Genomic DNA, 22,234 nt, shown 5'->3' on the forward strand with positions numbered 1-22,234 from the left:
AACCAGCCGCAGAAAGCTAAAATGGTTGAACAATTGTGTGAATGTAAATACAAACAGCATAAAGTTAAATCACAGTGGCTTTAAGTTAAGAGCATGCAGAAAAGCTTGCAAGGATTGCATTGAGAGAACAGTTTTTCAAATAGGTCAGGTCCAGCAAGTCTTAAGAGAGTCTGTATGTTGAGCCAGAAATGACTGAAACATTTTCAAGAGTGTTCAGTGAATTCAAATTCATCCATGTTCATTATGAAAGTTGTTGGTAGGATTCTTCCTCCAGTCTTTACAGTGGACATCAGTACTGCTCTTCACCAAGCACTGGTAAAAAAACCCACAGAAACTGACAGAATGAATAGCAATAAGTCTTCAAAACCCTGTATTCTTCCTTCTACTAAAGGTGATGGCTAAACTACTGGCTGTGGTGTGTAACTATGCTAAAAAGTGCCTCTGCTGGAGTACTGCTACTGCTGTCTCTGCTTCTAGAACACCTTTCATGTAAAATTCTAGTGACATATGATAAATGGCATCAAGGTAGTAGAGATGTTTATCTGAAGATAAGTTTAGTGAGAAACTTGTTTGCTGGTAAACATGGATGTAAGACACTAAACAGGTAAGCTGCATGATGTTTTATATGACTAGACACTTTGAATATTTTCATGGGGTGTGGTTTCAAATCAAAGCCCTGGGTTCAACAGTCGGGCCCACTGGGTTTTGGCAGCCTTTCTGCTGAAGTCCAGTATTACCAAGTCAAGTTTTCAAGGTTCTAAAAGAGCCTGCTAAACACAGCTTGTATATATAAATGTTCTTTTCTACCAGTTGACATAAAAACACTTGTAGTGTAACCTGTGAAACAGTTAATGTACAGTTACGAAGAAATAACCTAGCTGTGATGCTGAAGCATAAATATTTCAAAGTAAACCTAGTATTTAGGGTACAGTCTTATTAATGATGTTCTAAACATATTTGGTATATCAGCTAAATCCTTTTGAAGATTCCTTTCCTTTTCCTTGCCTAGTCTTCATTTTTTCCAGATCAGTATTATAACTCATATTTTATAATAGATAAAGATGAACATTTCATGAAAATCTCACAGTATTCACTACTATGCAGTAAAAGTTGAGAATAGTTTTATATCAGTACTCCATTTCTGTTAATTATTACCTTTGTTGCACTTCCTTGTTTCCAGCAGGAGCCTCATTGTATTTGATTGTGTCTAAACAAATGAGAAGGATTTTCAGAGTGATTTTATAATATACAGAGATGAATGTTAGAATACTGGCATGATTAATATGACAGCTGATCCTGCCTTAATAATAGACAATTGGCTCTTTGTTACATAAACTGCAACTATGCTTTTCCATCGGGCTTGATAATATTAATCAGTCAAATTTTCTTGCCACAGTAGCACTGAATATTTGGAAAGAAAGGACTGTGGTCCTGAGGACCAAACCATGATGATAACTCCACTTGTACATGAGATGACCCTTACATAGACAAGAGTTGTGCACACCTCAGTGGTGTGCCCTGTAATAACACATTAGGTAGCTAATTAGCCACATTGGAGTGGCTAAGACTGTCCACTCCTTGGCTGATTGCTGTTGTCTCCCAGCTTGTCTGTTCTCGTTTACCTATGCTAGCTTCCAAATTACCTCCAGTGTTACATTTGAATCAGTTGGGTAGGGTTTTTTTTGAGATTGTATCTCTGGCTTGATCTTGCTTTTATTTCCTGGCAGATGCATTTCTCTGGCACTAGAAGTAGTATTCCTTGATTTCAGCTGTTTCTCACCTGAAGTGAATTTGTGAGAGCCTGGCTCCATCCATATATTTTCTTTTTCATGTTTAGATATGCTCAGTTAATACTTGCTGGTGAACAGGTATCGCAAATCATGCCTAAAATTTATTTCTTATTTTCTGTTGAGTGCTAAAGATGAAAATATGCCTCCCTGTTTTGTAACAGGCCAACACACTTTATTTATCTCTTTTCCATTTCAGAATGGAAATAGTGTTTTAATCTAATAGAAAATACTTTGCAAAAATAGTTATTTTAAAAGAGGCAGGCATTTCATAATTTTTTCAGTGATTTCTCAGTTCAGTTATAAAATCATAGAATCATAGCCTGTGCTGAACACCATATGATAACTCCCTGTCACACACAGGCAGGTTGTCCAGGCTGTAGATTAACTGTGTGTCAGGCATGGAGGCCTCTGACTGGTTCCATGCACTGAGCTTTGCTTTATCAAGAACACCTGGTTTCACTGGAGCTCGCTTCATGCTGCTTCTAGCACTTTGGGAGCAGTTATCTGCCTTCTGGCTTTCCTCTGTGGAGATCTAAACAGAGAGTTATGGTCTTCTGGATGTGACAATTAGGTCGGTGGAAGGCACATGTTCTAAAGTTACATAATGACCTCTGTATGTGTGTGTGTGTCTGTCCTCATGATTTTTTTACTTACCTTGTAATTTAAATATATTCTGTATAATAGATTTTTTTTCCTCTACTTGGGCTCTCAAACACCTTTGCCCCTTATTTCAGATAAACTGAGAGCTGATCGTATCATGTAACAAAAATGTTAATGAGAAAAGTATTTTTTGCTAATTCTAGGTCAGACTATTTATTTTAAAGCTATTATGTAGTGTTAATAATTTCTGCTATTTTCAGACACATGTTTTCATTCTGAAATGAGCAGCTATGGAAAAGCATGTGTTGTAGTTTGACCTGCTCTTTTTGTCTTGGCTTATTTCACTGTGGGGCATAGAGAAAATGTATAAAGTGCAAACAATAATAAAAGAATGATGGCTGTTATGTAGAACAAAATGCTTGCACACATACATGTTCTCTCTTCTTTCACTTGGCTTCTCTCTTGGTTACGTAGAAAGCTGATGCTACCAGTTATGTGCAGAAGAAGAGATGGTTCAAATAATCTCTTTAAAGATGCTACACAAAACCTACTGCTAGAAACTTTTGTAAATCCATGAATGATGAATTGCAAAGGTAGACAAGTAGCAATAACAGAGACTATCAGTCTGAGAGAAGCTGAATATGGACGAGGCTGGTACAGTACCTTTGGTTATTATGAGAAAAAAAAAATGGACTGAAATCGGTATGATTATAGAGAGAAAATGTAAGGAAAGATGCACAAGCAGCACTGTCCTGAAGCAAATACAATTCAGAAAAGGATTTGCTATGGGTATAGAAGGTGAGCAGAGCTTATAGCAAGTTGCAAGGACTGTAGTGATTTTCCCTTCTGCTTTATGGAAAATAATGGTGTTTCTAATTTGTCTCTGTTTTGTTTCCCTTCACTGAGATTTTGATTTCTTCCTCACTCTTATCTCTTCTTGCTGTTGCAGCTTGCATGCTTTAAATTTCCTGCCACGTGAATATTCTTTATGCTAAATTTTTTTTTTTGCTGCCTTGTAAAAATTGTTTTCCTAGTCCTCTATCCATCTTTTGACTCTATGAAGAGTGTATTATGCATATTTTAAAGTAACTGTATAATATTTATGAACACAGACAGAACTCCCACGCGTATAATACAATTGTATAACTCAAATAAAGAGCCTATACAGTGCTCAGAAAGCTCCAAGTAATAACATCTCAAAACAGATTGTGTTGCTTATACTGAATTATCCATCAGAAGCCCATTCACATGGACAATGTTTCACCAATCTGATTGCACAATGCATATTTACACACAGAAGAAAAATCAGGAAGACTGCTACTTGTTATGGACTCTCCTAATTTTCCAATGAAAAATATTCTTGCACTAAAGAACAATCATGTTAAGTTTTTTTCCATTTATATGCAAGCAGGACAACCAGGTGATCAGGCCCAGTTTGCATAGGCTTATGAAAGGTAGGTCCTGCCTGACTAACCTGATCTTCTATGACAAGGTGACCCATGTAGTGCATGATGGAAAGGTTGTGGATTTTGTCTGCCCAGACTTTAGTAAAGCCTTTGACACCATTTCCCACAGCGTTTTCGTGGAGAAACTGGCTGCTCATGGCTTGGATAGGTGTGCTCTTTGGTGGGTAAAAAGCTGCCTGGATGACCAGGCTCAAAGACTGGTGGTGAATGGAGTTAATCTAGTTGGTGGCCAGTCACAAGAGTTATTCCCCAGGACTCAGTATTGGGGCAGTTCTGTTTAACGTTTTTATCAATGATCTGGATGAGGGGAATGAGTGCACCCTCAGTAGGTCTAAGATGACAAGGTGGGTGGGAGTGTTGATGTGCTTGAGGTTCTGCAGAAGGTTCTGGACAGGCTGGACTGATGGGCCGAGGCCAGCTGTACAAGGTTCAACAAGGCTCAGTGCTGTGTCCTGCTCTTGAGTCACAGCAACCCCACACAATGCTACAGGCCTGGGCAAGAGCGGCTGGGAAGCTGCCCAGAGGAAAGGGACCTGGGGGTGCTGGATGATGGCTACCTGAACATGAGCCAGCAGTGTGCCCAGGTGGCCAAGGCCAACAGCATCCTGGATTGTACCAGTAATAGTGTGACTGGCAGGACTAGGAGAGTTACCGTTCTCCCCATACTTGGCACTGGGGAGGCCACACCTTGAATACTGTGTTTAGTTTTGGGCTTCTTACTACAAGAAAGACACTGAGGTGCTGTAGTGTGCCCGTGGAAGGGCAATGAAGCTAGGGAAGGGTCTGGAGCACAAGTCTTAAGAGGAGCAGCAGAGGGAACTGGGATTGATTAGCCTGGAGAGGAGGAGGCTTGGGGGAGACCTTATCACTTTCTGCAGCTACCTGGAAGGACACGAGGAAACGTCCTCAAGTTGTGCCAGGAAAGGTTTAGATTGGATATTAGGAATTTTTTTTCACTGAAAGGGCTGTCAGCCACTGGAACAGGCTGCCCATGGAAGTGGTTGAGTCAGCATACCTGGAAGTATTTAAAAGAATGTAGATGTGGTTCTTAGGGACATGGTTTAGTGGTGGGCTTTGCAGTGCTGGGTTTATGGTTGGTCTTGACGATCTTAAAGTTCTTTTCCAACGTAGTGATTCTATGATTCTTTATTCCAATAAATTCTTTATTATTATGATTTCTAACATAATGATTCTATGATTTCCTTTGTGGCAGCATATGGATTTTCTAGTTGTGAACTGAGGCTCTGCTAGGCACAGGGTAAACACATTGATGTCCTCTCCCTTACACTGTTACATCAGGAGTGTTCCTGTTATTGGACTGAGGACTCCTGCCCCCAGGTGCCCAGTCCACATTCTTACCTTTTGCCCTGCATCTGCCATTGGTACCACTCCCACGTGAGGCTGCCCACGTAAGGGATCTTTGCTTGGTGATCAGGGCACTTAAAAAGGACTTACCTTAAGTTAGCCCCTTCAAGTGCCTTCCTATTGCATAGACAGAAAAGGATCTGTTTGCTAGTCTATGTTTCAGGGGGTCAGGCCAGAGAAATTTAAACTGTGCTTTAACTCTTTAGATGGGGGTATGTTAGCATTTGGAGCTGGAGTTCTGATCTGGGAGTAACAATGTGACACAAACCTATTCAAAAAGTGATTTCTGGTAAAATCATTTGCAGTGATGTTGCCAAACATGTGTATGCACATTGAGGTCTTGTCTTTTTTCAGTGTTTGTTCTGTGTCTGGCTACAAGCTTACTGAGAAAAATGAGAAATGACTGTAAACAGGGACTTTGAACTTCATCTCCCCTTTCTCTGATCACTAGGGGTAGCTGTTCTTCGGCATTCTCTTTATTGAGAAGGCAGTCTTACTTTGTGAATATGGCAAGAAATTATTAGCTAACATGGCACAGATAACAAGCATTGCTGTACTTCTAGGGCCGTGTCATATGAGATATATATCAAAGAATCTGAGTAATTACTTAATGACAAGGTGTAGTATTCAAAAGCTTTTGACCCACCAAAGTTTTATTTAAGGTATAAAGAATAAGACAGACAGAATCTAAACAGGCTCTTGCAGTGGAATCTGAAAACGTTTACAGCTTTTTTATTGTTAAACTACAAGTGGGGCTTAGATATTTCAAAGGTTAAAAAAGAGAACTTTAGGGTTTATTAGCATAGTGTTTTGCAGGCTGCAGATAGGAAATATGTTTTACAAAATGTGATGATACTGATTTGCAATTGAATCAAGTTGTCATCACCGAGTCTCAGGTGAATGAATTTCTGCAGCTAGCAAAACTGAGTAAGAAAGGCTTTGATTTTATTCTGGCACGACTGAAAACTGGAGTGTGTTGTTAGAACTGTGGTGAATGGTCCAAAAACCTGTGGGGGTTAAACTCTTCATAAGGTCACAGATGATGGTATCTAATGTCCTTTGTATGAACCCCCAGTTTTCAGAGTTTGTCTGAGTCTTCTGTGCTAGCTTCCATCACTTTCCAGTATATGTACTAATGAAGGGAATTAATTTAAAATCATTTTTCAGTTTAGCAACTTTTAATATTCATTTAAATATTAATCGGTACCTGTGTTGTCTGTACCTGTTGTGCACACATAAAATTTATGGCATTTGCTGGCTTATTAATCAGTGTGTTGAATGAGACTTTTGACTCATTTAAATATGGATTAAAAATTGGATCAGTGTGTTCTTATAATAATTTAACTATTTTATCAGTGCATATCATTATGCAGCAAGGAGTATGACCCATATTTTGTGAAAAGTATGTTGTAGTCATGCACTAGTAGAGTACACTAATTGAACTGCTTCTGTAATAGTAGAGACGTATTTGGACCAAAGATTTTGTTTTTTGAACATCGGTTTCTCTTTCAAGTGACTGGAAAAAACTGCTTGTTAAAGCCCTGCATTTCAATTGCACATTGCTGCATAGTAAGTCAATAGTAAACCTGTTGAAAATTACAGATACTGTTTTCAGACCTCCTTGTGTTAGCCTTCCCAAGATGTCATTGTCATCTGGCTCATTCATGCTCAACTCTCCATTTTCCATCTCTAAAATTATTCCCTAAGTGGGAAGCTGTTCATTTTCTGCCTGTCTCTGGAGTCTGTCAGTGCCTTCATTTTATGGAACTGGCTTCTAAGTGATGATGTGGTTTTTAATTCCGATTAGTACTTTATAAATTCAGGGATGGCAGTCTTGCATGGAACAACCTCAGAAATTTAAAGTTAGCAAGAACTGGCAATTCCTGTCGTTCTTGGCCCTAGGTTGAACGTACCATAGGATTGATGCTGGATTCCAGTGTCTTGATTTTTGTTTCTTCACTGATTTCTATCATATATCATTTAGAGTGTCTGAGTGTACTGTTTTTTGGTTTTTCAATTATATATGAAAATGAAAGCAAAGCATTGTTTGTGCTTTTTAGCAGCTTGCTCTTACTTTCTTTTTTAGCTTTATCAACACAGTTGCCTAGGGTGTATTTAGGTTTACTGGTTCTTTCAAATAGTGCATTGATTCTTTCAGTTTTGTTGTCTTGTTTTTATTTAGGCTCAGGCTACAGGTAAAATCCAAGTGTTTTTATCTTTCAAAATTATATTGGCTGCCACTAGGTAGGATCTATTTTTACTGGATGAAATCTGTTAAAAGCATAGCACTTACTTGTATGTTGCAAGTTCCACAGCATTGTGATTGCTAACAAACTAATGTTTAAACAGTTAATAATGTTGATTTAAAAGGTGCAACATTTTCAATGAAGGCCATAATTAATATATAGAGTGATAAGTGGTTAAAGATATTTTGCAAATCATGCGATCTTTATCTCTTTATTGCATGAGAAATAAGCAGATATTATTCAGTATATTTTGTTTAGCCTGTTTGATCTACCCTACGCATATAATTTCTGCTATCGCTTGAGTAGTGATTGCTGCTTACTGCAAAACCAGTAACAAAGTTAGCACAGATGTAACATCATTTTTTCAGCTCTTTTAGAGTACGTATGTACTACTTATGTATTCTAAACAAAACCTGCACTTCTTAGTGTTTTTGCAAAGATTACAACCTCCTTTCCTCTCAAAACTTTTTGGAACATAGGTAGGAATACCCAGAGGCTCCAAGTACGCATTGTCCATATATTGTTAGGGACTGTTCAGACTACACTGCTGATGTGCTGCTTATGTTGGATTTAACCGATGTACTTTAAAACCTCATTTTTGTACCAGTCTCTATAGCCTCTATCTACCTGTTTTTCTTCAAATGTCACTAATTTAAGAAAGAGAATGCTGGTTTTTATATGCTTGAAAGTGCCATGGGATTACCACTGAAAAATAATGATGATTTAATGAAATCACTGTTGTGTTGGACATTTCTCAGCTTTTGGGTTTGGACTTGGACAGTATGGAGTGTGTGAAGTGATCCTGTTTGACTATGTAATCTTACAACACAAAGTTACTTTTTTCTTACAATGGGTTTGAATAGCCTCAGGGTAGTGTAAATCAGACATAGCTTCTGTGCTCTGTACCTCTGTCTTGTCTTCTGTTCTCCTCTCTTGACCACTCAGTGGGTGCAAGCAGTTGCCTTGAGAAGGGGATGGGATTCTCCCAAACCAGGAGAATCTTATAGCTGGCACCTGCTCTGCTAACAGAGGCTTAATGTCTTTAGGCAAGGAAAAGTAGTGGTGCAGGGATCACGGCATGTCATTTATTGCCATCTTCTGACTTCAGCCAGTGGCATGGCTCTCTGGCTTTCGTTATCTGCCATAGTCTCATGATATGGTGTATGAGGATCCAAGTCTTTCTAAACCTGGATTATCAGAAGGATAATCTGGAAGCATTCTGGCTCATCTCGCCCAAGTTCCTGCACTCAGCATAGCGTAATGAAGCACCAAGATTGAAGTCTTCCGTAAGAACCTTCACCCTTGATACTTTCATTTTTGAGTCTTGTTTGTTTTGTTCATCTCAGTACTCTTGAGTTTAAATTGTGTCCGTGTATGTCTGCAGTAGCAGTTATGTGTTAGTTCCCACCTGAGGTTTCTTGAGTGTAGCAAAATTGTCCTGTATATTTAATTTGCTACTATTATGGAAGAGCATAAACAAAGTGTATTAGTAATCTTGAAAAAAAAAAAAAATATCACGAGCCAGAATTTGAAAGTCTTCAACAAACAAAACCAAGCCCCAGATCTGCAAACTCATTTCAGTTCCAAGTACCCTTCTCATTCTTGCCTTTTGAACAGGAAACAACTCTGCCATAATTTATCATTTAGTTTCTCTTGTAATTACAGAACAAACCTTGCCTGAAGTATTTACTTGGCCTTTTCTGCTTAGCTTTCCCATTCTCTTTTTTTTATGATTTTGGTTTTGTTCTTATTAACATTTTTTGCAGACACACTGTCACATCAGATTTGCTCTTTATGTAATATAGTTTACTACAGCATCCCATTTTCTCTTATGGTATCAGCACAATCTGACATAAAGCCTTTTCATGTATGATTGCACTTAGGTTTTCTTGGATCCCATTAATGTGGTTTTGTTCAATTGTTATTTTAGTTGCTTTTAATATATAGTAGTCATGTGATAGTAGAGATACTTTGTCTAAACTGGAACACATCCTTTAGTTAGAAATGAGCATATACACCCTTTAATATCCCCAAAAGATAGACATTTAAACGTGTAGCTTCAGTGCGATAAATTTTAGTAATTTGATAAAGGAGGTATCCACAAATGTTTGTTTTTAGGCAGTGCTTGTTGTGGCAGTTTGCAAGCATAGCACACTGAAGTGTATTTGACATAACGTGTATTTTTAAATACATTTATTTACATACAAAAGATGATGGCAAACTGAAGTTATACTTTCAACACAGAGTTATTGAATATGTTTTATACTTTCATTAACAGTTGATATTTGAAAAAAATTCACTCCCCCCCCCCCCCCCCGCCCCCCATTGGCATATATTTTTCCTTGTGATTTTAGAATAGGGATGTAGGGATATCTTTTGCTGCAACAAGAGTGGAATGGGAGAGATTACAGAAGAAAGCTTACTTTCTACCATACTGTTCATAGTACAATAGCAAGTATTTTATTCATGAAAACCTGAAGATAGATAGGTCTAATGAGTATCAACATTATCTTTGTTCTCAGAATTTCATTCACAGTTTGACTATATGCTAAACTCTCTCCATGGTGTTTCTTAACATTTTTTTCCATGGTAACTGTAAATATTTATGTCTCAAATTATGAGAAAATTTGGTTTTCTTTGGTTGGCAGTGCTTGAACAGGTGGCTGTCAAATATGGTAAGTTGTCAGGTTAGTGGCTTGGTTTTGTGCATTTGCTATTTTCAGATTTCTATCAGATCCGCTTGCAGTATCAGCAGTTCTTTCAGTCCAAAGAACTTTTATGAAGTAAATCAGATTCAGCTTGGCATATTGTAATCTGTACTTATATTTGCATATGTGTGCGTGAGTATTGCAATGTGTTTGAATAATATGCCTATGTGTATCATCAAATACATAGATATATAGTTAATAGCAACAAAACTTGAAGCAGCAGGGAGATGGTGGAATTAAGATTCTTCATCACACCTATCATGTCCTATCAGTTGGGATACATAAAGCACAATCCTTAAATGCATGCTTAAATATTATGTTTTCTCCACATGAATGATGTTTCGTACACCACACAGAGTCACTCAACAGCCCCTTTCTGATTTTTTTCAATTTACTGATGGTTACTATTGGGAGGAATTTGTGTCCAGCTGTTTCCAAGAGGACAATATAAGTGGGTAACAAGCTGTATCTGGGCCTTTCCGTAAACTGTTGAAAGGAGCCATGCTACAGTAGTCAGAGGCTGTTGTAAGAGTCCTCAAAAACTTCTGTGGCTGGGCTGAGATTGTAACTCTACATGCTGCTGTGTTGCCACCTGGAGCTCCAGAATCACTTGTATTAAAATGCAGCATCTTTGAAGAATCGGGAGATGATGATGATGATGATGTGACTTTTGGCAGCTGGCACTACCACCAGTAATTGCATGAGAAACTTCAAAAGTATCTGCCAGCTAATAAATGAAAATGGTAGCTGACTGCACCTGTTGAGATTATATATAAGGACTTGCAAAGAATAAAGAAGGCTTCCTTGCCAATAAACTGTTCCGTGAAGTTTGCAGTCTGTGTGTGAACTTGACTTCCACCTGTCTTATTATTCTTTATGTGCCAGTCCTGTGGCTGAGAGTTCACTGAACCAGTGGCAGTTACTCAGACCTACATACACTACCTTGAGAAGCAATGAGGGAGGTCTGAGAGCAAACACTCTGTAGCTATTATAAGGAAAAATTGTAATCTTAAGTAATGGTGCATGCTTGTGCCCACTTTCAGACTGGTGCAAGCAGACAGCGTATCTTTGGAGACCCTGCTTCCAGGTCATTATAACACAACCTCAATATTTATTTAATACAAATGCATCTGTCTAATTTTACATGTACATTATAACTAGTGAACAATATTACAATGAGCCTACTTAATATTTTGCTTTTAATCTTCTGACTTTGTGTATTTTTAACATTCTTTAAACTTGGCATATAATTCAGTAACGCATTTATAGAAAGAGGCGGTTACTCATTAGATTTGAGCCATGTATTTCATTTATTTCATTGAAAGTGAAGGAATGAGCATAAAGTTCTTAAAAGAAAAAAAATGTTCTTTGAGGTCTGTGATACTACTGCACTGGTAAAAACCCTCACTATTGTATTTTTCTGATTTTTTTTTTTTAAAGCTGATTTTCTCGTCTTTTTTTTTTTTACTGTATGGTAGCAGTGTACCACCATATCTCTGGCATTATGCCAATAAATGTATACCAAGTGGGTGTGATGTTTTAAAGAAGCAGCATGCTTGCCTATCTTCAATACAGCCTTTGCTAGACCCGGATTTGTAATTTTTATTGGATCTCTTGATAAGACATAAGTAGCATACATTTAAAAATGTTATCTTCCACTAAAAACCTAATTTGAATCTGTTAAGATTTTTTTGCTTCTGGTGTGATGTGTATGTTCAGCAGTGGTAGTACATGAAACTAGCTAATGTCATTGGGTTGGGTATTCAGACACCTTGCCTGGTTCTACTTCGGTTGGGGTAACTGATGTCATTACAAAATGCTGTTGCTGGATTGCCAGCTATTAATTTCTCTGTTAAAAAGCATTTATGGTACCCGTTGCTCCATTATGTATGGCTACCTACAAGCATTTACACTATTGTTAAAATCAATAGGCCATACCTCTAATGGGTATGTTCCTCTTGAGCTTTGAATTTCATAGGTCTGCATGACTCTTACCTTCTATAGCCACAAGTCACCATGCCTCCTGTATCTTTTCTTCTACCTATGTGTTAATAGTTTTCCTTGAGCTTTCTGCTAATATCAAGGACTTTTCCTTACCCTTTACTTGATCTTCACTGCTACATGTCACTCGAAAGCTTACTCTGTACAATTAATGATGCATCAGCACAGGATTTTAACTTACACACATCTCTCTTAAACCTTTAACGACTCTTTCTTGTGCTCCTAGCTTTACCCAACATGATTCCTAGTTACTTTTCCACTGATACCATTCCAGTACATACTTTTATATCCTTTTCTTTCTTTCTATACTATTTCCATGGAGCTGATGACAATTACATGCAAATTTAGATTAATTTATAGTTCAGAAATTATTTGGCTAATTAAGGATGTAAATGGTTAAAAAAATGAAACATGGAACTTGGAAATCTTAATTTGGACAAAAATTTTCTACAGTGTTTAGAAGTTCTGTAGAAAAAGAGCTTCCAACATGAAGTATGATCACTTCATTAGAATGTCAGGAATGTTGCATGCTGAGTTTTAACTTTTCCACAGGTATATTGGAAGGGGGGTTTTCTGTGTAAAAATAAACAGGGAAAAAGCCGTAGAGAATTTCTGCATAGAACTGCAGAGGAATATGCCCTGAATAGCTGACTGTCTTGATCTCATGCAGGATTCTGCAAATCCCTGCCCTGTAGGAGACTGTAATTTTCAGTTGTCTTCCCTGCATAGCATCACATACAGCTTCCCTTGCTCAGTTTGTTAGCTGCTACATTCTACATTTTTTTTCTCTCTCTTTTGTAGCACAGAAACGCAGGATCTTCAAACTTGTACTGAGAGTATAATCCAACAGCCACAGTAATGCTGTGTTTTCTCACTGTCCAAATCAATCTGCTAAATAAATGGCTACGCAGTGGCCTCTCTTCTGGCAGTCGTCAGTGTAGAAGGATCATTCAAGTGCTCTTTTATCAATCTATTTCATATTCTTTCCCCTATAAGTGCTAACAGCAGAAACTATCTGAAGTAGAATAGATTTTCTTTGGTTAACTGTAGTGATTTAAAAAAATAACATTTGAGTATTGAAAATATGTAGTCATGAGCTTCTGGGAATAACACCTTGGAGTAATTTCATTATGTTGCTATAAATAATGGTGGGTTTTATTCAGGAGTGACTGATGATACTGAATTCACCTGGTGAAGTGATCACAAGCTTTTGCTTTGCTGCAGAAATAGCATTTTGGACTTATAATAACTCAGTTTATCCTTAGGTATGGAAGAATTTGGGTAGCTTAGCACTGGATGTTTTTCCCTGTTTATGACTCCTGTTGAAGATCATCGCTTTTTGATTTAGAGCACAGCTAAGACTGTTAAACAGTCTGGATGAGGACTGTCTCAGCAAATCTACTATATTTTATGTTGAATTTTCTTCCCCCTCCATCCCCTTCCTCCCTCTCATAACATCATATAATCTCCAGGAGATTTATATGATAGTTCATCATAGGAAAGTCTTAAGCTGCTGCTGTAGGATGAGATTATCTCCAACTAATTTCCTATTTTCCTGCTGCAAAACTGCTGGAAAACTTTGGTGAATTGTAGATGGGTATTCAATTAAAACCTTCCGTATTAGAAACTTTGAAAATTGCTTCTTAGTAAAAAGCAGATTAACATTAAGTATGCCTCTTTTTGTCAGTTCACTAGTATGGATGTTGCTGTGTTTCTAGTTACATTTGCCTTTCCTTCCTGCATCATCATCGAATGACAGTAACATCTGTTTAAAAGAAATTCAGCTTCTTGCCATTTCTTCCAGTAGTTTTAAAGTTGAAATAAAACCCCAAATAAAGTACAGTTGACTTGTGTGATTTCTGGATCCAGTGTAAAGACTGTCATATTACAAATACGAAGTACATGTGGCTTTGGATTTTGCATTAGAAAGTAAGCAATCATTATAATTGCTTTGCAACAGACTAATTATGATACATTAACTTCCTGTGACTCTCTTCCCCAAAGAAGTAGAAGAAAAATGCGGGTTTTTTTTAGGATCACCTTGGAATCAGGCAGAATCTTTCTAATATTGCCAATGTGAAAAGTAAGACTAAAACTGATATAATGGGATATTTGCCTTATATATTCAAAAAGAAACAATACACACTGAAAGCCGCACAGTTTCCTCTTTACCTCCTTTGGCAAAGTCGTTTTCAAGAGAATTTAAGATCCTTATTCTCTTACCAGAAACCAAGGATCCATCTCTGTCCTTTGAGACACCCTAGCTACCCTCCACAACTCAGTTGCCTGACACAGATGTTTTGGAGAGTGGATTAGAACGTGCAATTTTACGCATATTCCAGGAACATATTTTTTTTCTGAGAATTTAGGTTTAATTAGGATCTGAAAATTTCTGCTTTTTTTTTTTTTTTTTATTAAGGGGCTATACATTCTAAATATTTTTTCTGTGGTGTTTTTTGTGGGTTTTTTTTTTTTTGGCTGTTTTATGTGTGCTCATTTAGAATGTTTATTTTGCAGTATTATGAACTAGATATAACTGAATGCTAAAAGAGAGTTATACTGAGAGGCTTTAAATTCAAGGCTTTTCCTGCATATTGATTGAGAAAGGGTAATTCACATAGTGAGGAAAGCCCTCAGTACTCCAATTGATATCGATGGAGGTTGAGGTAATTCATTCCTTATGAGGTACTTCACATCTCCCAGCATTAGGTCCGTAGGGAGCTGTCCATGATGGCTTGAAGAGGAAAAAAATTACAATCTCATATTGAAGCTGTGGAGGAGAAAAAAATATCTATAATGAGAAACAGTTCCACATGAAAGATTCCTTATTTGCTCAGTTGCATGTGATTTTCCATACCCTTGTTATTTTTTTATTTCTTGGCTCTTCCCCACCCCACTGCACCCACTTGTTTATCACAGAATTAGGTTTTCTTGAGTCAGGTGTCTTTTAAAAACATGCACTGGGCTTGGTTTATTAGAATAGGGAATCTGTGCTACCAAGTAAATGTAGTGGGGTTTGACTTAAAATACTTGTGGGTTATTCATTCTTTGTGTTTCCTTTATTAACAAAGAAGGGTAATAAATATACTTGTAAATGAATTCCTTTTGCAGACTTTTGATGTATAGTAAAAATATGCTTTGAAATGGTGTATGAAAAGACCTGGGAGCTTTTGCCTTTTCAAAGGAATTTTTGTTCTTTAAAATGTCAGAAATGTCAAGTCCTGCCTTTACTGTCTTGTCAGAGGATTCCTTGAATAACTTCTAAAATGTTCATTTAAGAGATTTCTCAGGCAGCAGTTAATAAGGTGGCACTGCTGTGAATCCTTAAAGACTTTTGGAAAAAAATTAATACAGAAAAACGTGCATATAATTGTTCATGCATCTAAATAGTCCCATTGTTTCAGTGAGATATTTGCACTCAAAAAGTTACTCTTATCTGCTTCCAGGATGGGGAACAAAGAGGTCTTTTAAAAAGTTTGTTTAAAAGCATAAGACATACTAGAAAACTAGAATTGTAAACAACTGGCTTCCTTTTGTGTTCGAATCTGACACAAACTTGTCCATTGATATCCATAGCTTTGGAGGGGATCATAGTTTTGGTTTATTTAACTAGACATATGACCTTCAACAAGGGATCTTGTTTGTTACTTGGAAGTTGTACTTTGAGGAGCAAGCTGAAAATTTTAAAGGTAAAATACTGTTTCCATTAATTCTGCATGTAAGTGGCAAATATTTCTAGGGCCTAGTGATATACAAATTGGTGCAAGGAAGTACAAAGAGGTTCTTAACAGCCTTTAAATGTCTTTGATTTTGCCTATTGATTATAAGAGGTTTTGTTTCTACTTTGCTGGGCACTCTGGGACTGGGACTGAACAGTAAGGGAACTGAAGGATTTAGCAGTCTAAAATGAGACAAGATGGCAGTAAGGAAAAAAACTTACTTGAGGGGTCTCTTTTTTATGTTTGATCTAGGAAGCAGATGCATTTGGGTACAAAAAGCTGTTTGATGAGAAGACAGCTGAGGTAACATGTTCTGGTAACAGGAGACCTATGGTGCCCCAAGAAAAACAGGGACCCCGGGGGACATAATGCCAGAGAAGTTTCCGTTGCCGTCCGGTGCAGTTTCTGCAGCTAGCACAGGCCATGCAAAGAGCAAGGGGCAGGGAGGAAACTCACACAGCAGCCTGGTGGCAAGCAGATTGACTAGAGTAAGGCCCACTGGTGCAAGAATCACAGAACAGTAAGGGTTGCAAGGGACCTCTGGAGGTCATCTAGTCCAACCCTCTGCTAAGGCAGCTTCATCTAGATCAGGTTGCAGAGTCACGTCCAGGTGGGTTTTGAATGTCTCCAGGGAAGGTGAGTCCACAGCCTCTCTGGGCAGCCTGTTCCAGTGCAATCTCAAAGTAAAGGTTTAGATTATATGGTTCTGGTTACTTGTTCCTCAAGAAGGAGGTGTTGGAGGGAGGGAGGCTATCCACGGAAATAGCTGCCCCGCATACTCACTTTTGCAAGACTGTGAAAAAGACAGAGATTATTCAAACACTGCTGATCTGGACCTTTTGTGCTGTATTATGTTGTTCCTATCATCAGGATGTTTCTCGAGCCCTGCTGTTGTTCTTGTGGTGTGGATGCCCCAGACTTGGCACTTCCCACAGGTTTTTCATAGCTAAGCACTCATCTCAGATTTCTCCATTCTTCATGTGACCTTCAAGGTGACAAGCCCTTTGCCTTCTCCCAGCAAAGAATGTAAGCAGTGAAATTAGTTCTATTTACTTATTGATGGATGAAGTACTGAGTTAACTAATTTTGGCAAAAGAAAACCCACTGTAGTCAAGTTGACAAACACCTTGGCCCTTCTCTGTTAGTTCACGTGTTTCAATATAAATGAAGATGTAACAGGATTGAACTGGATCTTCCCTTATAAAAGCCTATGGTTTTGGACTTTTTTTTGAGACAGATACTTGCAGTTACCTGTTGAATTACACAACAGGATTTGAAAGATCAGGGTTTCTCTGAGCTGGGTATGAAAAAAAAAAGTAGTATTTGTCTTTGCACAACAAATCCATTTGTTGAATTTTCCCAAGTAATGGCAACAGTGTTTCAACACACAAAAATTTGTGAAAGTGCTTTTTATACTTTTTTTTTCACCACTGTTACGTTTTTGTCTACAATTCAAAATTACTTTATAATTCAAGAGACGAATCATTTATGAGCACCATATACACCAGAAAATATTTAATGTTAAATGCTAAATTGTAACAACAGACATAAAATGCCTGGTATCTCTATAGGAACTGTGACTTAGTTCTAATATATTATTTAGGTTGGGTGAGGGTTTGTTGTTTATTTGTCTATTTATTATGGTACAATGTACGGGACCCTATAATTACTGAGTACAGAATTATTTTCAGCCAACATGTAGCCTGAAATGATCGGTCATTTAATTAGAGCTCTGACATTTATTAACTTATTATAGTATTGATTGGTGTTTACCTTTTAGCTTGACATTTCTTTGAAGATTTCCACAGAGAACTGATCTCAGTAAATGTGCTAGACTTTTTAAAAATCAAATTGTACTTGGATACATTGAACTAAATCAGAAGATGTTTATCACAGAGTCGTGGTACAGCTGTTGACATAAACTATGAAAATCATGCTAGTGAGGTTTTTTTTTTTCCTATTCAGTTCCCCCAAGATTGTGCAAAGAGCGGGACAGAGACATCCCAGGAAACAAAACAGTTTCTGGCCGTAGGTTTTTAAGTATGGAAATCTATTTTCAGGAGAGCCTTTGAGTACAATATGGATTAAGTTTATAAAGTTGTTTTTAATCATGTGTGGGGTTTCAAACATTCCACTGAAGTACTACTGCTTTCTTTTAACTTCTGTTATTTTAAACCAATACTCAAGCCAGCAATGCAAGATGAACTTGCACCCAAATATCCTAAAATATCAGGAATGCCCTGAATCTCAAGCCTGCTTGTTTTGTGTGTTTACAAATAACTTTTTATAGTGGCGTTGAAGGAAAGAAATTCAGGGTGCCTATCAAGATAAATTACTTACTGCTTTGTAGTTTCTGTAGACCATGGCTCACACAGACATGTATAACACAACTAGGCTTATATTGATGTAGTCTGTTTATAATCTTATACTGCCCAGTACCTGCATATATTTATTCCTTTACAGACAACTTGGCTGAGGACAGTTCTTAAAAATTCCAAGCAAGGCTCAAGTTTAAGGTTTTGCATTCCCTACTCCATTGTCACTTTTCTTGCATAGGGGACTGAGACAGATCCTGACCACTTCTGTTTCAGTCTAGATCCTAATTCAGGTGTTCTATCTCGAGGCCCTGCATAATGGCATGGGTAGAATCTCCTGACCATGTTGTTGCCATACAAATACTTGAAGGAAACCTTTAGAACTAAAGTAAAATATTTTTAAAGTTTATAGCTAAAGACTCCAGCTGTCTGGAATATGGAATTCAGAAGACATCTGCTCTCATTGTGGGTGTGATAAATTAACATTGCTCCCTTTTACTCCACAACATTGTACAGCTAGAGTCTGCAGATGTGTTTTTGAACATGTATGGCAACTTTTGAAAAACAATTACTTCATGTTTGAAACCTTGATACCTATTTCAGGTAGATATGTCAAAGCATCCAGTGTGCTTCATGAAGGCCTGTTACAATTTTCTTTTTATAGTTTGTGGGGGGGTTTAATATAAAAATTATTATTTTCGGGGATTGTTCACAAGACAAAACTTCAGCCTACCAAACTAGGTGTCTCCCATGACCCTCTATAGTGAGTAGAGGCTTAGGAGCTTCAGAGGTGATGCAAAAGTGATTACTTTCTCCGATGACTACAAAAGGACCTCAAGCAGTGTGGCCTTGCAAGATTTAAGTAAATCCTTGTGGATACTTTTATCACTAGTACATATCCAAACAAACGGGCTCCATTTCACTTGACCAGATCTTGTTTATTTTAGTCCTGCTAATGAGAGTACTTCAGTTCTGTGTTGTAACGGAATTCTTGATTATGGCTAAAGTGGGGGTGTTCTTTGATTCACATAATGAATACTAATAGCATTTGCTGTTTTAATACCTGTGGCTGATTGTATCCTTTTATATATCCTTTTTTATATTGTTGGGTTTTTTTAATAAATTTAATCTGTATCTATTAGCCTCAGTACTTGAAGAGATTATACGATCAATTCAGTAGTTCTGCCCAAATCTTCTTTGTAATCTACTGATCAGTTTTCAGATGGGAGATACTGTGTAACTATTAGGTAAACATTTGTAGTGCTTCAGAACTATAAACAAAGTGAAATGAAAAACCTTATGAGAATTACTATTCTTTTGTTTAACGTATCTGTTCAACTCAGTGTAAGTATGAAGGTTGTAGAAATTACCGCTGTCCTTGTTAATACTGTTAACTGTTGGCGTGTACCCCCCAAACACTCCACTGGAGATTTGTTCTTGAGTCCTTCAATGTTTTGTAGCTAATGCAAACATATTGGTTTGCATCTGTATAACTTGGAGTGCAGAAGGATCTGTAATGTCTGTGAAGGTTGTGATCCCCTGCTGATATAAATGAACTCCCTTAAGAACAGTGGAGACATGGTGATTTGTTTAAACTGAGAATCTGCCCATAGATATGTACTGTATTAAATGAAAATCCAACAGGAAAGATTTTCTGCACACGTGGTTTTTAAGTCATTCAGCTAATGTTGTTTGCCAGTGTGTGAAATAGATAGGCCTGTGTCATAGGCAATATTCAGCATTTATCTTCAGGCTATGCAGTGTTAATTGAAAATACTTGTTTTCACTTAGTGGAGTATTAATAACAATGTGACTTAGTGCTTGTAAAATGTTTCATATGTTAAAAATGCATTGAAATAGGAGCTGGATATTACTTGTAATGTCTTCACAAGGGAGCCATATAGCTGTTATTACATATATTTTACAGAATAAAACTGTAGCTGTCTGCAGGAAAAAAGGGAAATGAGTGAGCTCAACTGCATGATTTTTGAAATCCAAAGCCTAGAATAACATGCATAATTTTCCCAGCCCTTCTCTTAATTCAGTCACATTGTACAAGAATGAACTATTTCAGATAGACTTGTTTTTAAGTACAGCACTCATGAGACGACTGTTAATTGACGAGCAGATGTAGACTTATATATCATATATATTATGTACATATATAAAAATACATGTTACTGATAAGTGGAACGTTATGTAGAGAAGTTCAGATCACGTTTAGTTTCACTATGCCATTGTTTTAATATAGATTTTTTAAATATTAACTCTGGTATTTTTCAGCTATTAGAGAATGTAATCTTCTAGTGTAGATCTTGAACTGTTACTTTCACATACTTATTTGAGATGGAAGTCTGCAGAGGAATATAAACTTAAAGGAGTAATTCAGCATTCAGAGGTACTTGGGACAAATGGACAATACTTCACAGAACCTGGACAATGTGGCACGAGGCCATCAATGTTTAAGAGTACTCCCACAACAGACTTTGTCATCAGGTGTCCCCCTGACTTTAACAGACTATACACAATTTTGAAATACTTAAATATTTGTAAGGTTTTATCAAAACAGTAATGTGTTTTTTTGACATTTAAATTTCTTTAAGGAAGAATGAGAGCCTGCAGTTAGGAGTTTACACACATTCTGAACCTGTCTACGTTCTACAGTTAGAAGCAGCATTTTACAGTGTATTTAGTTCTTGGGGAAAACATGAGGTGAAGAATAACTTCAATTATAGTGAGGTTTGCTTTGTAGGCATTGACTATTGGCAGTTACATTAAGAATTTGCAAATAAATTATTTCTTTCCTTGTTCACTGTTAAGTATTTTTATACCACTTGCTGAGTGAGGTTATTTCATACTAGGGGCCTCAAAGGTTTAGGTTTGCATAGAGCCATTTGTATCATTAGTTGCCACCTTTAAAGTTACAGCTTACTAGAGAACTTTAAAAAAATCCCAATATTTTACATTGATTCTGTCGTTTTGGAAAAATAGGCTTTAAGTATAAAGCTTTTAAAGGATGTGCCAATGTGGAACTGCATCTGTGTCATCTGAAAATGCATAGGCATAAGCTGAGTTGTATTCACAACACTTTTACTGGTCCTGTTTAGCTAGCAGTTTCGAAGGGATCAATTTTGTGTTCAAGGCTGACAATAGCTTGCAAACCATAGTAGAAGAGTCATTATTCACTTCAGTTCCTATGCAAGCATTGGTATGAGAAATGTGGTTGTCTTACTGTGAAATAGAAAGTCAGTATCTACCTTTAGGGGATTCCCTGGAGGTTTCAAGGTGAAGTTCATACCTCTCTCCAAGACCTGTGTTTGATCATCTGTTCCCTGCAAAGACTGTAAGCAATTTCAGAAATGGAAAGTAGTAGGAAAATTTCTAAGTCACCCTGAATATATAAACTCTGTTTTTCAAAGTAATTGTTCCTTTCCATTGGTGGAGAATGTACTAATCATTTCAAGGCATTTATTACATCACGCATTAACTTTTAATGGGAAAATTATTTTCTGACCATCTCTGTTTTTTGTTTTAATATTAAGCATATTGCTCTGTTCACAGATAATTCTATTTTTTAATTTTATTTTTTAGCAAGGAAGCAACTCTGACTCAAGTATGGTATCTTATACGTAACAAGATTATACACCTAGGTGCCTACCAAGATATTACAACTTTTTTTTTCACTGGTGTTCATTTTATACAATTTACAAAATAAGACAGTCATGTTCATAATACAGACTTCCTATTGTACTATAACTGAAGCCCAAATATTATGGTCAGTATACATAGCTATTTCTTTAAAAGTTATGAGAATCTCATCCTTTCCCTGGAAATGTAACACGTATTGACTTAAGGCTTTATGTAAAGACACTTTCACTGTTTGTAGTTTCTTTCTTTGGACCAGGGCAGTCCAAGGCAGTGAGCAATGAATGATTGATTTAGAGAAATAAAGTTCATCAGACATCTTGGATTTTCATATAGTTTCTGTACTAACATGAAAAAAAGATTATTCAAAACAGCTAGT

General features: G+C 37.1%; 1 protein-coding gene across 2 annotated transcripts in view; it reads left to right on the top strand.

Moving 5' to 3' along the window:
* The window catches only part of CTNNA3 (catenin alpha 3), a 503,321-nt gene that overhangs the window by 280,104 nt on the left and 200,983 nt on the right, over positions 1–22,234 (top strand). The window lies entirely within an intron of this gene.

The sequence above is a fragment of the Falco cherrug genome, chromosome 9 (genome assembly GCF_023634085.1).
Source record: "Falco cherrug isolate bFalChe1 chromosome 9, bFalChe1.pri, whole genome shotgun sequence".
Taxonomy (NCBI): domain Eukaryota; kingdom Metazoa; phylum Chordata; class Aves; order Falconiformes; family Falconidae; genus Falco; species Falco cherrug.